The 15,830-nt window shown below is 45.8% G+C and overlaps 1 protein-coding gene across 1 annotated transcript in view; it reads left to right on the top strand.

Annotated features, from left to right (window-relative positions):
• LOC138657557 (glutathione hydrolase 6-like) overlaps window positions 1-15,830 on the top strand; it is a 39,416-nt gene that overhangs the window by 20,226 nt on the left and 3,360 nt on the right. The gene's annotated exons all lie outside the window — the stretch shown is intronic.

Raw genomic sequence — 15,830 nt, 5'->3', positions numbered from 1 at the left:
AATTATAAAAGAAAAATCCTTCATCCCATGGTGTGGTAACAAGACACCTGGCCAGCTCAAACAAAGGATTCACACCCTCACTAGCAGCTGGTATGCAACCTTCAGAAGGCAGACCCCCTGTGGATCCAAACCATGAGGCCTGAGTCCTTTATTCAGCCAGCTAGGATTTCAGAAAGGAGGTATGGAAATACCATAGATCCTAGGTGTACATCGTACATATTTCTGAGATCCCCAGACCAGGGCAAGCTCCTGCCTAGTTTTCGAGTCATTCTAACATGCATGGGAATGAAGATATATAGAACAGCCACTAGCAGCTAGGTAGCAAAATTGTGTTTAGTCTGAGTAGCAGGGGCCCGGTCGGATCCGATGGCGTCAGAACGCTGCCCTAGGAAAGCCCAGAAAGGACTTACTGTATGATCTTTCGTAGGTTTTGGGAGATTTAGCTCCAAACCTCCAGGGGATGAGATTTAAGTTCACCGCAGAGGGCAGAAGAGGAGTGACCTAGAGGGTTTAATGCTTGTGTGCAGCTTTTTCTCTAGGAGGTCACAAGGACATAGTGTGAGGACAAGTTCCACACAGAGGGGAACACAAGTCTCAAATGTGGCAACCCCACCAACTGGTGGCAGTCTTACTTAAGGTTCTGCTTCACTGGGGCTAGTGAAACGGGCCTCTCAGCCTGTCAGGGCTGTGGGCGAGAGTGGTGTCAGTCAGTGACTGCTTGGGCCACTTTCTGTCACTCCCCATGCATCCCTAGGCCTGTGTGGACAGGGAGGTGTCTGTGTAAAACTGTACCAAGCTGACCTTACGTGTCCCTAGGGGTGCGGAACATCACGTTGGTCCAAGTTGGTAGACCTCACCCAGTCATCCTCCTGACGTAATATTGATGGCAGGCAGGGTCGCTCCTTCACATGTGTATATCATAAACCTACAACTCCCAGCATCTCATTACTATTGTTATCGGTCATTATCAGACTGTGGACAGTACAGGAATCGAAGCACTGATGAGATCTAGTCAGTATCAAGAAGTAAACATTACATTCAGGTACCTTTTTATAGGCGAGATCTTCTCTGAGTAGTTTCTTTCTTTTCGTCTCCATATTGTCCAGATGCTATGGAAACTTTTCACTTTCACAGCTTTTCTCTGCAGACCTCCCTCTTGTCAGGTCTTCTGTAGTACATCCCGACACAGTGCCCTTAAAAATAAGTATTAAAATGCCCTCTGCATAAAAATCTGTCCATATTATGACCTAAATAAGCCACCTATGGTATCCACACTGTCCACCTTAACGAGGTATAACCGCCCCACTGTCTGCCATTATCAGTTAGACCCGCCACACCTTCTGCCCATATATGACCATGGCCTATATAATGGCTGTCCCCTCTCCAGTTTTCCCTTACACGCTCTCTATATGTCCACATTGTTCCCCCGCATGCTAACCTCTCTCCATACTGTGTCCCATTTCCCGCTCTCCATATTGTGCCCCTTGTTTTAGACTGTCCTCATCCTGCCCACCACATTATCCTCTCCAAACTGTACCCCCTCCTCACACTGTCCACCTAGGCAGTATGATGGTCACCACAGCCTCCCCCAATATACAAGTGCTTCTCACTAAATTAGAATATCATCAAAAAGTTAATGTATTTCAGTTCTTCCATACAAAAAGTGAATCTCATATATTCTATAGAGTCATTACACACACTGATCTATTTCACATGTTTATTTCTGTTAATGTTGATGATTATGGCTTACAGCCAATGAAAACCCAAAAGTCATTGTCTCAGTAAATTAGAATAATTAACAAAAACACCCACAAAGTCTTCCTAAGCGTTTATAAAGGTCCTTTAGTCTGTTTCAGTAGCTCCACAATCATGGGGAAGACTGCTGACTTGACAGATGTCTAGAAGGCAGCCATTGACACAAAAGAAAAAAGACTCGACCAATAATGGTATGCACACCCATAAAATATGTGAAAATATCAAAAAATGTTTAATTACACCTCAAAGAACATGACAAACATATAAAACCATTTAAAAAGGTCTGAATACAGAACCACAAGTCACCACCCCTAAGCACAAATATCATGAAATAACAACACTGCATAGATAAAGTGCTATATATGTACAAGATGTGTCCTGTGTAAACATGTAACAGTCCAATATGACATACATGAATATATAAAGGCCGAAACAAATGCATACGTAAACCGGTAGTCGCACACTGACAGATAATCCAGCAAATTACTGCAATTCAGTGTTTGGTATATAACAATGTGAAGTGTTATATCAGCATGCTGTTTGGCCAAGATGATGGCAGTACCAGGATAGGTATATAAATGCGGGGTACAGGCATGTGCCAGAAAGCCTCGAATAGGCATAAACTGCTGCTCCCCTGCAATCAAATAATAACCCAATGGGTGCCAAGATGTAAGAAAAAATGAGGGGAGTAAAGAGAGGAAAAAATGTTCCAAAGGAACAGCATGAACACTGAACAATGGTATACCATGAGCCCAGATGCCTAATGGAGACAGGCTTAAGGGGTGAGGCGAGAGCCCCACGCGTATCGCTGCGGACACAGCCTGTTCGGAGGTATATATAGATGCGATAATGATAGAAATGAGTCAAGTACTAACCGGTGTGTAGTGCTGACGAGACGCACACAGGAGGCCGCCGCATGGAGTGTGCAGGAAATGGCTATAGCCAGGAAGTGTACACCGTCGTCATGCTGCAGATGCACATGCGAGACGGCAACACTAGGGGGAGACAGATGTATGCGCAGAAATCCCTGCATGATGGAGGACGGCATACATAGGCCGCAGGTGAAAGAAATTGGGAAACTAGGTCCAAATAAATGCATGCGGACCATAGATGCACTATCAGTTCATGTTTGAAAATAAGAAATAGGATGACATAATGTAAAAACCTGTAACATATATTGGAAAAACAATAAATCAAAGAGAAAAACCATAATGCGGTGGTTACAAAAATGAACTGGCATCCATATAATAATGGAATAACATTATTTGCACCATGACGACGGTGTACACTTCCTGGCTATAGCCATTTCCTGCACACTCCATGCGGCGGCCTCCTGTGTGCGTCTCGTCAGCACTACACACCGGTTAGTACTTGACTCATTTCTATCATTATCGCATCTATATATACCTCCGAACAGGCTGTGTCCGCAGCGATACGCGTGGGGCTCTCGCCTCACCCCTTAAGCCTGTCTCCATTAGGCATCTGGGCTCATGGTATACCATTGTTCAGTGTTCATGCTGTTCCTTTGGAACATTTTTTCCTCTCTTTACTCCCCTCATTTTTTCTTACATCTTGGCACCCATTGGGTTATTATTTGATTGCAGGGGAGCAGCAGTTTATGCCTATTCGAGGCTTTCTGGCACATGCCTGTACCCCGCATTTATATACCCATCCTGGTACTGCCATCATCTTGGCCAAACAGCATGCTGATATAACACTTCACATTGTTATATACCAAACACTGAATTGCAGTAATTTGCTGGATTATCTGTCAGTGTGCGACTACCGGTTTACGTCTGCATTTGTTTCGGCCTTTATATATTCATGTATGTCATATTGGACTGTTACATGTTTACACAGGACACATCTTGTACATATATAGCACTTTATCTATGCAGTGTTGTTATTTCATGATATTTGTGCTTAGGGGTGGTGACTTGTGGTTCTGTATTCAGACCTTTTTAAATGGTTTTATATGTTTGTCATGTTCTTTGAGGTGTAATTAAACATATTTTGATATTTTCACATATTTTATAGGGGTGCATACCATTATTGGTCGAGTCTTTTTTCTTTTGTGTTTATAGCATTCTATTTACTGACCAGGTTTTTGCACCCGTCTCCATGTGTTGTGCAGGGGTGCACCACTTATATTCATTATCCTTAGAAGGCAAGCCATTGACACACTCCGCAAGGAGGATAAGCCACAAAAGGTGATTGCTAAAGAAGCCGGCTGTTCACAGTACTGTGTCCAAGCATATTAATGGAAAGTGGAGTGGAAGAAAAAAGTGTGGTTAGAAAAGGTGCACAAGCAACCGGGATAACCGCAGCCTGGAAAATATTGTTAAGGCCATTCAAAAATGTGGGGGAGATTCACAAGGAGTGGGCTGCTGCTGGAGTCATTGCTTCAAGACCACCACACACAGAGGCATCCAGGACATGGTCATGAGTGGCTTGACACAAGGAATGTGACACTTGTCGCCCAATAGACAACGTAAGAAGCCTCTTACCGGGGCCAAGGAAAAAAAGAACCAGACTGTTGTCAGTGGTCCAAGGTGTTTTCAGATGAAAGTAAATTTAGCATTTCATTTGGAAATCAAGGTCCCAGAGTCTGGAGGAAGAGTGGAGGCCACAATCCAAGCTGCTGGAGTTCTATTGTGAAGCTTCCACAATCAGTGATGGTTTGAGGAGCCACGTCATCTGCTGATGTAGGACCACTGTGTTTTATCAAGAGCAAAGTCAACGCAGCCGTCTACCAGGACATTGTAGAGCCCTTCATGTTTCCCTCTTCCGACAAGCTTTTTGGGGATGGAAATGTCATTCTCCAGCAGGACTTGGCCCCTGTCCACACGGCCAAAAGTACCAATACCTGGTTTACAGACAGCAGTATCACTGGGCTTTATTGGCAGCAAACTCGCCTGACTTTATCCCTTCAGAGAATCTATGGAGTATTGTCAAGAGGAAGATGAGACACCGGACTCAACAATGCAGACGAGCTGAAGGCTGCTATCAAAGCAACCTGGGCTTCCATAACCCCTCAGCAGTGCACAGGCTGATCGCCTCCATGCCACGCCGCATTGATGCAAAAGGAGCCCCGACCAAGTAACATACATAGTAGTAACATAGTTAGTAAGGCCGAAAAAAGACATTTGTCCATCCAGTTCAGCCTATATTCCATCATAATAAATCCCCAGATCTACGTCCTTCTACAGAACCTAATAATTGTATGATACAATATTGTTCTGCTCCAGGAAGACATCCAGGCCTCTCTTGAACCCCTCGACTGAGTTCGCCATCACCACCTCCTCAGGCAAGCAATTCCAGATTCTCACCGCCCTAACAGTAAAGAATCCTCTTCTATGTTGGTGGAAAAACCTTCTCTCCTCCAGACGCAAAGAATGCCCCCTTGTACCCGTCACCTTCCTTGGTATAAACAGATCCTCAGCGAGATATTTGTATTGTCCCCTTATATACTTATACATGGTTATTAGATCGCCCCTCAGTCGTCTTTTTTCTAGACTAAATAATCCTAATTTCGCTAATCTATCTGGGTATTGTAGTTCTCCCATCCCCTTTATTAATTTTGTTGCCCTCCTTTGTACTCTCTAGTTCCATTATATCCTTCCTGAGCACCGGTGTTATGACCTGGTGGTTAGGACAATAATGGACCTGGTGGTTAAGAGCACACGGAATGACCTGATAGTTACAATAATACAGGACGAGCTCTGGGAAGTGGGAACTCTGCTGACCGCAATCTCTAATCCTATCACACACACACTAGAAATAGACGTGGAGCGCTCCTAACGCTCCCTATGCAACTCGGCACAGCCTCAGAACTAGCTAGCCCTAAAGATAGAAAAATAAAGCCTACCTTGCCTCAGAGAAATTCCCCAAAAGAAAAGGCAGCCCCCCACATATAATGACTGTGAGTAAAGATGAAAATCACAAACACAGAGATGACATAGATTTTAGCAAAGAGAGGCCCGACTTACTGAACAGACAGAGGATAGGAAAGGTAACTTTGCGGTCGGCACAAAAATTACAAAAACCACGCAGAGTGCGCAAAAGACCCTCCGCACCGACTCACGGTGCGGAGGCGCGCCCTCTGTATCCCAGAGCTTCCAGCAAGCAAGACAAAAATCAAAATAGCAAGCTGGACAGAAAAATAGCAAACAAGAGAAAATCAGGAACTTAGCTTCTGCTGGAGAAGACAGGTCATCAGAACGATCCAGGAGCGAACTAGACCAATACTAGAACATTGACAGGTGGCATGGAGCAATGATCAAAGTGGAGTTAAATAGAGCAGCCAGCTAACGAATTAACCTCGTCACCTGTGGAAGGAAACTCAGAAGCCGCAGCCCCACTCACAACCACCAGAGGAAGCCCATGGACAGAACCAGCCGAAGTAACATTCATGACCACAGGAGGGAGCTTGAGAACAGAATTCACAACACACCGCTGCTCAAAGCTGTACACAGTACTCCATGTGCGGTCTAACTAGGGATTTGTACAGAGGCAGTATAATGCTCTCATCATGTGTATCCAGACCTCTTTTAATGCACCCCATGATCCTGTTTGCCTTGGCAGCTGCTGCCTGGCACTGGCTGCTCCAGGTAAGTTTATCATTAACTAGGATCCCCAAGTCCTTCTCCCTGTCAGATTTACCCAGTGGTTTCCCGTTCAGTGTGTAATGGTGATATTGATTCCCTCTTCCCATGTGTATAACCTTACATTTATCATTGTTAAACCTCATCTGCCACCTTTCAGCCCAAGTTTCCAACTTATCCAGATCCATCTGTAGCAGAATACTATCTTCTCTTGTATTAACTGCTTTACATAGTTTTGTATCATCTGCAAATATCGATATTTTACTCTGTAAACCTTCTACCAGATCATTAATGAATATGTTGAAGAGAACAGGTCCCAATACCGACCCCTGCGGTACCCCACTGGTCACAGCGACCCAGTTAGAGACTATACCATTTATAACCACCCTCTGCTTTCTATCACTAAGCCAGTTACTAACCCATTTACACACATTTTCCCCCAGACCAAGCATTCTCATTTTGTGTACCAACCTCTTGTGCGGCACGGTATCAAACGCTTTGGAAAAATCGAGATATACCACGTCCAATGACTCACCGTGGTCCAGCCTATAGCTTACCTCTTCATAAAAACTGATTAGATTGGTTTGACAGGAGCGATTTCTCATAAACCCATGCTGATATGGAGTTAAACAGTTATTCTCATTGAGATAATCCAGAATAACATCCCTCAGAAACCCTTCAAATATTTTACCAACAATAGAGGTTGGTATTGAGGGCATTTACTGAACAGACATTTCAGTAGGATAACATTTCAGATTTTACAATCATTTTTCAAGCTGGTGTTATAAAGTATTCTAATTTACTGAGATAATGACTTTTGGGTTTTCATTGGCTGTAAGCCATAATCAGCAACATTAACAGAAATAAACACGTAAAATAGATCACTGTTTGTAATGACTCTATATATTAGATTCACTGTTCGTATTGAAGAACTGAAATAAATTAAGTTTTTGATATTCTAATTTAGTGAGAAGCACTTGCTTACTTTGATGTCTACTACAGACTCCTATTACATAGTGTGGTGGTCTCCGCAGCACCTGATACAATATTATGGCCCCAAGTCACTGTTACAGTATAATGGGCACACAGCCCCTTATATATAGCACAATGTCCCCCACAGTCACTGACACAGTATAATGTCCCCCACAGTCACTGATACAGTATAATGTCCCCCACAGTCACTGATACAGTATAATGTCCCCCACAGTCACTGACACAGTATAATGTCCCCCACAGTCACTGATACAGTATAATGTCCCCACCCAGTGTATTCATCACACCCCCAGGCTCTGTCCAGGGCAGCACCGTCTCCTCTTCCATCTGGTGCTGCTGTGGGCACTGGACGTCGCATTGACTTCATTGCAAAACAATGTCCTCTGCATGTGCCAGAGCTCCCTCTGTTCCTGTCCAGGGCAGCGCCGACATTAATTGTATTTGCGTCTTACTGATGCACGTACAATTGAATGCAGGGAAGGAGTTACAGCGGGGGCACAGGCAGAGACAGGGGTGAGCGGTGTCAGTGATAACACTGCTTCCCTGTGTGCCCATGTCTCGGCCGTCACTGGACTGACCGGCATCATTCAACTATGTCAAAGTTTTTTATTTCTTACCCGAAATGCCCCCCTTCCCCGCCATGGGTAGGCAGGAGGTAGTGCCCTAGGCAGGTGCCTGCCCCTCATCCTAGGGGTGGGTCATGGCAAAGAGATGGGTTGAGTTTAGAGGACATTGGAGGTGATTGTGACATGATGGGCTGAGTCTAGAGCGCGTGGAGGGTGATGGTGATGCGATGAGCCATGTCTAAAACGTGGGGGAGGGGGAGGTGATGTGATGGACCGAATCTGGAGGGAAGAGTGGTGACTGTGATTAGAGTTGAGCGAACTTGTTCGGATTTGGTTCCGAATATGATTGGCAGCGAATATTGTTTTTGCAATATTTGTCGAGCACAAACGAACGTCATTAGAATCAATGGGAGTAGAAATTACCGAATATGTTCGGAACTGATCAATAAACATACATTTTGCATGAATAGGGAACCAATATGGCACGAATATGGCAAATTCAGATTTGGCGACCGAATCCGAACAAATTTGCTCAACGCTAACGGTGACGTGATGGGCCGAGTCTAGAGGGAGGGGGAGGTGACATGATAGGCTGAGTATAGCGGGAGGGGAGTGGTGATGGTGACTTGATGGGCCGAGTCTAGAGGGAGGGGTAGGTGACACGATGGGCTGAATATAACGGGAGAAGAGTGGAGACCGTGACTTGATGGGCCCAGTCTAGAGGGAGGGGGAGGTGACATCATAGGCTGAGTATAGCAGGAGGGGAGTGGTGATGGTGACTTGATGGGCCCAGTCTAGAGGGAGGGGTAGGTGACACGATGGGCTGAATATAACGGGAGAAGAGTGGAGACCGTGACTTGATGGGCCCAGTCTAGAGGGAGGGGGAGGTGACATGATAGGCTGAGTATAGCGGGAGGGGAGTGGTGATGGTGACTTGATAGGCCAAGTCTCTAGGAAGGGGTAGGTGACATGATGGGCTGAATATAACGGGAGAAGAGTGGTGACCGTGACTTGATAGGCCAAGCCTACAGGGAGGAAGAGGGAACGGTGACTTGATAGGCGGAGTCTAGAGGGAGGAAGAGGGGACGGTAATGTGATGAGCCCAGTCTGAAGGGAGGGGGAAGGTGATGGTGATGTGATGGGCAGAGTCTGGAGAGAGGGGCAGTGGTGACTGATGTGCCGAGTCTAGAGGGGAGTGGTGACAGTGACTTGATTGGCCGAGTCAAGAGGTAGGGGGGAGGTGACTGTGACTTGATGGGCCGAGTCTAGATGGGGGGTAGATGACGGTGATATAATGGGCTGACTATAGCGGGAGGGGAGTGGTGACAGTGACTTGATGGTCTGAGTCTAGAGGGAGGAGGAGGTGACTGTCACGTGATGGGCCGAGTCTGGAGGGAGGTGATGGTGATTTGATGGGCCAAGTATAGAAGGAGGGTTGATGGTGATGTGCTGGGCCGAGTGGAGCAAGGTGACGGTGACTTGATGGGCAGAGCCTAGAGGGAGGGGGAGGTGACTGTGACATGAAGGCTGAGTATAGCGGCAGAGGACTGGCGACGGTGACTTGATGGACCGAGTCTAGAGGGAGGGGAAAGTGACATGATGGGCTGAGTATAGCGGGAGGTGATGGTGACTTGATAGGCCGAGTATAGCGGGAGGTGACTGTGACATGATGGGTTGATTATAGCGGGAGGTGACTGTGACATGATGGGCAGTGTCTAGAGAGCTGGTGATGTTGTTTCTCGTATGTGGTGTTGTAGAAATGTCTTTACAGCTTTCCCCCCCAATCAAAGCTGCAGTGCTTTTCTAAGGTAGTCAATGTAGGCCGGATACTCTATGTACCAAGGTGCGGTGGTTTACCGCTTATCTGACCAAGGTATTCACAGTTAAAAACGTTCCATTGAACACAGCTAGTGGAAGCTCCGACTCGGGGAATCCGGTGGTCGCGTTCAACCCCGTAATGGCAAGAGATGTGGAATAGAGAGAAAACTGAGAGGCCAATGTCCTCCACGTCTGCTTCCAAAGGAAGGTAATGAAGATAAAACTTATTAGGCAATGTGTTTATACAGAGAGTTCGAATCCTAAAAACCCATTATATATCCGATCATCGCTAATGGAAAGATGTCAGTGTCAAAGTAGTATCTCTATTAACCCCGTAATGACAACCAATACGTCTTTTTACTGACTGAGAATAGTGCCCCAGATGGGTGCAAATGCAGCGGCTGTCCACGGTATCCGACATCTTGCTGCATCGGCCACGATGAATGTTAGCACGGACCATGGCTGTTTAACCACTTAGATGCTGCTGTCAATAGTGGCTACAGCCTGAGATCATGACTGTCTGGTTCTGATGGCGATCATGGCAATTCCTGGCTAAATACCGGCCTTGGAGTCTGCCAGCTGTAGGGACCTGTTCAGACATTAGCAACACTTAGGTGGTAAAAATAACATTTATCATTCCCTTCATACCACTTTGCATTAATTCCTAAAAAGCCCCTAAATGGTTAGTACAATTGAATCACTTTGGGGGGTTTCCAATATATAGGACCCCAATTTTACTTCAAAGCTGAAATGGCCCATAGAAAAATAAGTTTTGTAAATTTCCTTGAAAAAATGAGATGATGCTGCTACAATTTTAAAGCGTTTGAGATCCTAATAAAACAGAAAACGTAAAGAGATGAGCTGGAATATAAGTTGGCATGCATTCAGTGTAGGTGCATGTTCACACTGGGAAACAGACGAAACCCAAGATAAACACATAATGAGCAAACATCCTGCAGTAACTAAACCGCAATGGTGCATGAAAATAATAGAGGGGGCTTAGATAACATAATTTATCCAAAAAATGTAAACGCCATCCCACCATGTCACGGTGACCCTATTTAGGACCGTGGTGCCTGCCCTCTTTTTTTTTTTTTTTGAGCTGGACATTCCATTCATCTAGTTCCCCATGACCGGGTGTTCATTAGCCGGATCTCGGTCCTGCTCGGCCCTTATTCACAGGTACGTCACCTGACAAATAATAAGGTTTTAATACTAGAGGTCAGGACCACCCCAAATAGGGTCACCGTGATGGGGTGGGATGGCTTTTACATTAAGCCCCCTATATTAGTTCCATGTACTGTTGCTTTTTATTTACTGCAGGCTCTTTTCTCATTGTTTTTATCCTAGCAACAAAGTCCTTTTTACAGATGGTGCCGATGGCGCCGGCTCCTTGATCCATCCTGCTTGGTCCCCCATCCGGTTGGACGCTCCACTTGTCTCTGGCAAGTGTCCTTCTTAATACTATGGGTGGTTACCACCGTTTATAACTTTCTGGCCCTATCCGCACATGTGCTACTGTTTTTTGGCCATCTCACATGCACCAGCATTAAGTTTGGGCAAGGTCTGGATATAGTTTCCATGTTTATTAGGTGACGCTCATGCAGGAATTTCCTACTGGCGTATGGATGTGAATAATTTTCTGCCCAATGATGACAGAAGTATTCTCGGAGTGATACCTTTATTGGCTAACCAGAAAATATGTTTGCAGCTTTCAGAGCACAGAGGCTCCTTCTTCAGGCAAGATTACAGATGACATTACATTACTGGCGTATGCTATAACTTGTTCGGAGTTTTTTCCGGGGTCATTTTGGAGGTCCACCGTATTATCATATCTATATATTGTCTTGGGTGCATCAGATATACACATGTCTGGTCTGTATGTGTCTTTTACCGTCATATACTTATCTTCTATGTATTTATTTGATTGCCTTTTTGGCATCCTATATATATGTTTATATGGTCTATTGTGGGGGGTTCCCATATGGTTTTACTTATGTTTTATGCTTTTTTGTTATTGTGTGCCGAATAAAGCTTATTACATTTTTTCATATTCTATTTGTGTGGTGTAGTGTGCAGGCACTACGGTAGTAAATAACAATGTATAAGAAAAAGGGACAGAAAAGCACTACCGGCTTTTTTACACCTCCCTTCAATTGCGTTTATTTGGGTTGTGCGCCTTATTTCAATATTATATGTGAAGCCAACATGAGGGAAATGGGATTAACTATTTTGTGTTCTGTCTGGACAAAAGTGATAATTATTAAACTAATTTTTAGGAATTTGTCAAATTTCTGATGTTTTTATAAATAAATGCAAAACATATCAACCTAATTCTACCATTAACATAAAATACAATGTGTCCTGAAACCTTCCAGAGTTATTGGTCACTCAGGGGTTAAATCAATATTAATATGTAGAAGGTTCTAGTATGTCCCATCACCATCCTGCTCTTCTGCTGGATTCGACAAGTTCCATCTTCAGTCTCTAATAATCTGAGTGGATCACCGGATCAGTGTTCTGTGCAGTAAGGATCCACTCACCAGATAGGATCATTCCGTTACTTCTCCATGTTAACATCGGGATTCTGATCTAATCTTTATCACTCAAACAACAAGGAGCTTTATTAAGATAGTTCTATTTCAAACCGTGGAGAGACCGTCTCAGCCGGAAATCGCACCAATGTGATCTGAAATAATGCATATTCCTTATGTCCCTCGTCCCGACGTTTCCTCCCTCCCCCAAGAGTCTGAGTTCATCAGAGGACTAATGAATAGAGAAATGCTGTCCGTAAGAATGTATTCTCCTTTGGCCGCAAGGAGATACAATGACATGCTGTGGAAGTGATGTCGTTTCTGCAACGTCACCTAATGACCTATATACTTAATATGCTCTGGAACGCAGTGCACGATCGAAACAAGGTGGGCCCGTGGAATGAAGCGTGTGCTCCAGACAAGGTGGGACTGTGAACGAAGCGCGCTCCAAACAAGGCAGACCCATGAACGAAGCGCGCTCCAAACAAGGTGGGCCCATGGAATGAAGCGTGTGCTCCAGACAAGGTGGGACTGTGAACGAAGCGCGCTCCAAACAAGGCAGACCCGTGAACGAAGCGCGCTCCAAACAAGGTGGGCCCGTGGAATGAAGCGTGTGCTCCAGACAAGTGGGACTGTGAAAGAAGCGCGCTCCAAACAAGGCAGACCCGTGAACGAAGCGCGCTCCAAACAAGGTGTGCCCGTGGAATGAAGCGTGTGCTCCAGACAAGGTGGGACTGTGAACGAAGCGCACTGCAAACAAGGTGGGCCCACGAAGGAAATGTGCTCCAAACAAGGTGGACCCGTGAATGAAGTGCGCTCCAAACAAGGTGTGCCCGTGGAACGAAGTGTGCACTCCAAACAAGGTAGGCCCGTGGAATGAAGCGAGCTCCAAACAAGGTGTGCCCGTGGAACGAAGTGTGCACTCCAAACAAGGTAGGCCCGTTGAATGAAGCGCGCTCCAAACAAGGTGGGCCCGTGGAACGAAGTGCGCTCCAAACAAGGTGGGCCCGTGGAACGAAGCGTGCTCCAAACAAGGTGGGCCCGTGGAATGAAGCGTGCGCTCCAGACAAGGTGAGCCCGTGGAATGAAGCGTGTGCTCCAGACAAGGTGGGACTGTGAACGAAGCACGCTCCAAACAAGGTGGGCCCACTAAGGAAATGTGCTCCAAACAAGGCGGACCCGTGAACGAAGTGCGCTCCAAACAAGGTGTGCCCGTGGAACGAAGTGTGCACTCCAAACAAGGTAGGCCCGTGGAATGAAGCGAGCTCCAAACAAGGTGTGCCCGTGGAACGAAGTGTGCACTCCAAACAAGGTAGGCCCGTGGAATGAAGCGCGCTCCAAACAAGGCAGACCCGTGAACGAAGCGCGCTCCAAACAAGGTGGGCCCGTGGAATGAAGCGTGTGCTCCAGACAAGTGGGACTGTGAACGAAGCGCGCTCCAAACAAGGCAGACCCGTGAACGAAGCGCGCTCCAAACAAGGTGTGCCCGTGGAATGAAGCGTGTGCTCCAGACAAGGTGGGACTGTGAACGAAGCGCGCTCCAAACAAGGCAGACCCGTGAACGAAGCGCGCTCCAAACAAGGTGTGCCCGTGGAATGAAGCGTGTGCTCCAGACAAGGTGGGACTGTGAACGAAGCGCACTGCAAACAAGGTGGGCCCACGAAGGAAATGTGCTCCAAACAAGGCGGACCCGTGAACGAAGTGCGCTCCAAACAAGGTGTGCCCGTGGAACAAAGTGTGCACTCCAAACAAGGTAGGCCCGTGGAATGAAGCGCGCTCCAAACAAAGTGGGCCCATGGAACGAAGTGCGCTCCAAACAAGGTGGGCCCGTGGAACGAAGCGTGCTCCAAACAAGGTGGGCCTGTGGAATGAAGCGTGCGCTCCAGACAAGGTGAGCCCGTGGAATGAAGCGTGTGCTCCAGACAAGGTGGGACTGTGAAAGAAGCACGCTCCAAACAAGGTGGGCCCACGAAGGAAATGTGCTCCAAACAAGGCGGACCCGTGAACGAAGTGCGCTCCAAACAAGGTGTGCCCGTGGAACGAAGTGTGCACTCCAAACAAGGCAGGCCCGTGGAATGAAGCGCGCTCCAAACAAGGTTGGCCCGTGGAACGAAGCACGCTCTCCAAACAAGGTGATTGTATTGAAACTACCACATGCAGCCTCTTAAGTGAGACATCCCTATATTATTCTGCTCTCAGATTACATAGCAAATATTGCTGACAGTTTCCCTTTAATAAGAATTAACTCCATTTTCTTGATAATACTGGGACCTCTACTAGCCTTTTTCTACCACCTCCTAAAACTCTATAACAGTCTAATCTAACTTTCCAGGGTGCCCTATTATTTCAGGAATTAATACCATGAGCAGTAAGCTCCACAATTTTTTAGATTTATAACTATGAGACTATTTTGGGGGACTATCTTCTTACCTAAAAATTAGTATTCAATTTATTTACGAGTTAGCGGACATACCGTGTGTCACAGTAGATATGGCAGCACGTTATTCACATATCCAAGGCATAGAAGCAGTGGCATATCTTTTGGATCAGTATCCACCCGTGTTCGAATTTCTGTTAGTGTATTCACTTCATGAACTCAAGACATTTTCTGTTCAGTCCCATATTTACAAATGGACACGTGGGGACTTGTGGGACAGCGATGGGGACTCGCTTTGCAAACTTCTGTATGAAGCGTTTCAAGTCCCCCCATTAAATACCTTCTTCTTTACGCATGGCACAATTTATTATTGGAGGTTCAGAGATGACCTCTTCTTGACTTGGAGAGGACAACTGGTAGAATTGAATGTAGATTAGCTGGGGTCCAGCATTCACATGTTGCAAGACTGAATTGTATCTTGATCAGGAAATATTCCAGGATTTCAAATCCTTTGTAAGACCCATTTAAAGGAGTTGGATGTGAATAATGATCTGGAATTTACAAGGGCGCATTATAAGCCTCGGATAAATAATAAACCATTGAGGCAACTCCAGTATACCTGTAAGAATTCTTCCCAATGGCAGGGTTTTGAATCTTGAGTGAAAATTATCAAGAATTAGATAATGAACAAAAGTACCCTAAAAAACTGGTAGAAGGAGCCGATCATAAAGCAAAGGGATTATCCAGGGAGGTATTAATGGAGAAATACAAACTCATTAAACTGATGGGAGCGGATTATACTTGTAATTTTGTTACCACATTAAATTCTGCACACGAGTATATCTGCAATAATGAAAAAATAGCATTGGTCACTAATCCTAAAGGAGCCATTATTAAAGCAGATTGTGAAACCAAATCCCAGAGTAACCGACAGAGCAGCCAATGTGCAGATGCTACTAGTCGCCTAAAACGTCTATAAGGTTTACAACTCCGAGGGAAAGGGTCTTATAAATGTAACTCCGGGGACTGCGAGAGCATCTACCACCAATGTGGGCTGTAGATGGCAACCTGACCGGAATATAGACCTGGAAGTCCCAGATGGATGGCGGTCGCAGTGTGTAGTCCAGTTATAGCCGCTGCAGACTACATACAGTGGATGCCCCGGGAAGACTGTACGGACACG

Source organism: Ranitomeya imitator, chromosome 1, assembly GCF_032444005.1.
Source record: "Ranitomeya imitator isolate aRanImi1 chromosome 1, aRanImi1.pri, whole genome shotgun sequence".
Classification (NCBI taxonomy): domain Eukaryota; kingdom Metazoa; phylum Chordata; class Amphibia; order Anura; family Dendrobatidae; genus Ranitomeya; species Ranitomeya imitator.
The sequence above is the reverse complement of the archived record's forward strand: the minus strand, read 5'-3'. Positions and strand labels throughout refer to the sequence as shown.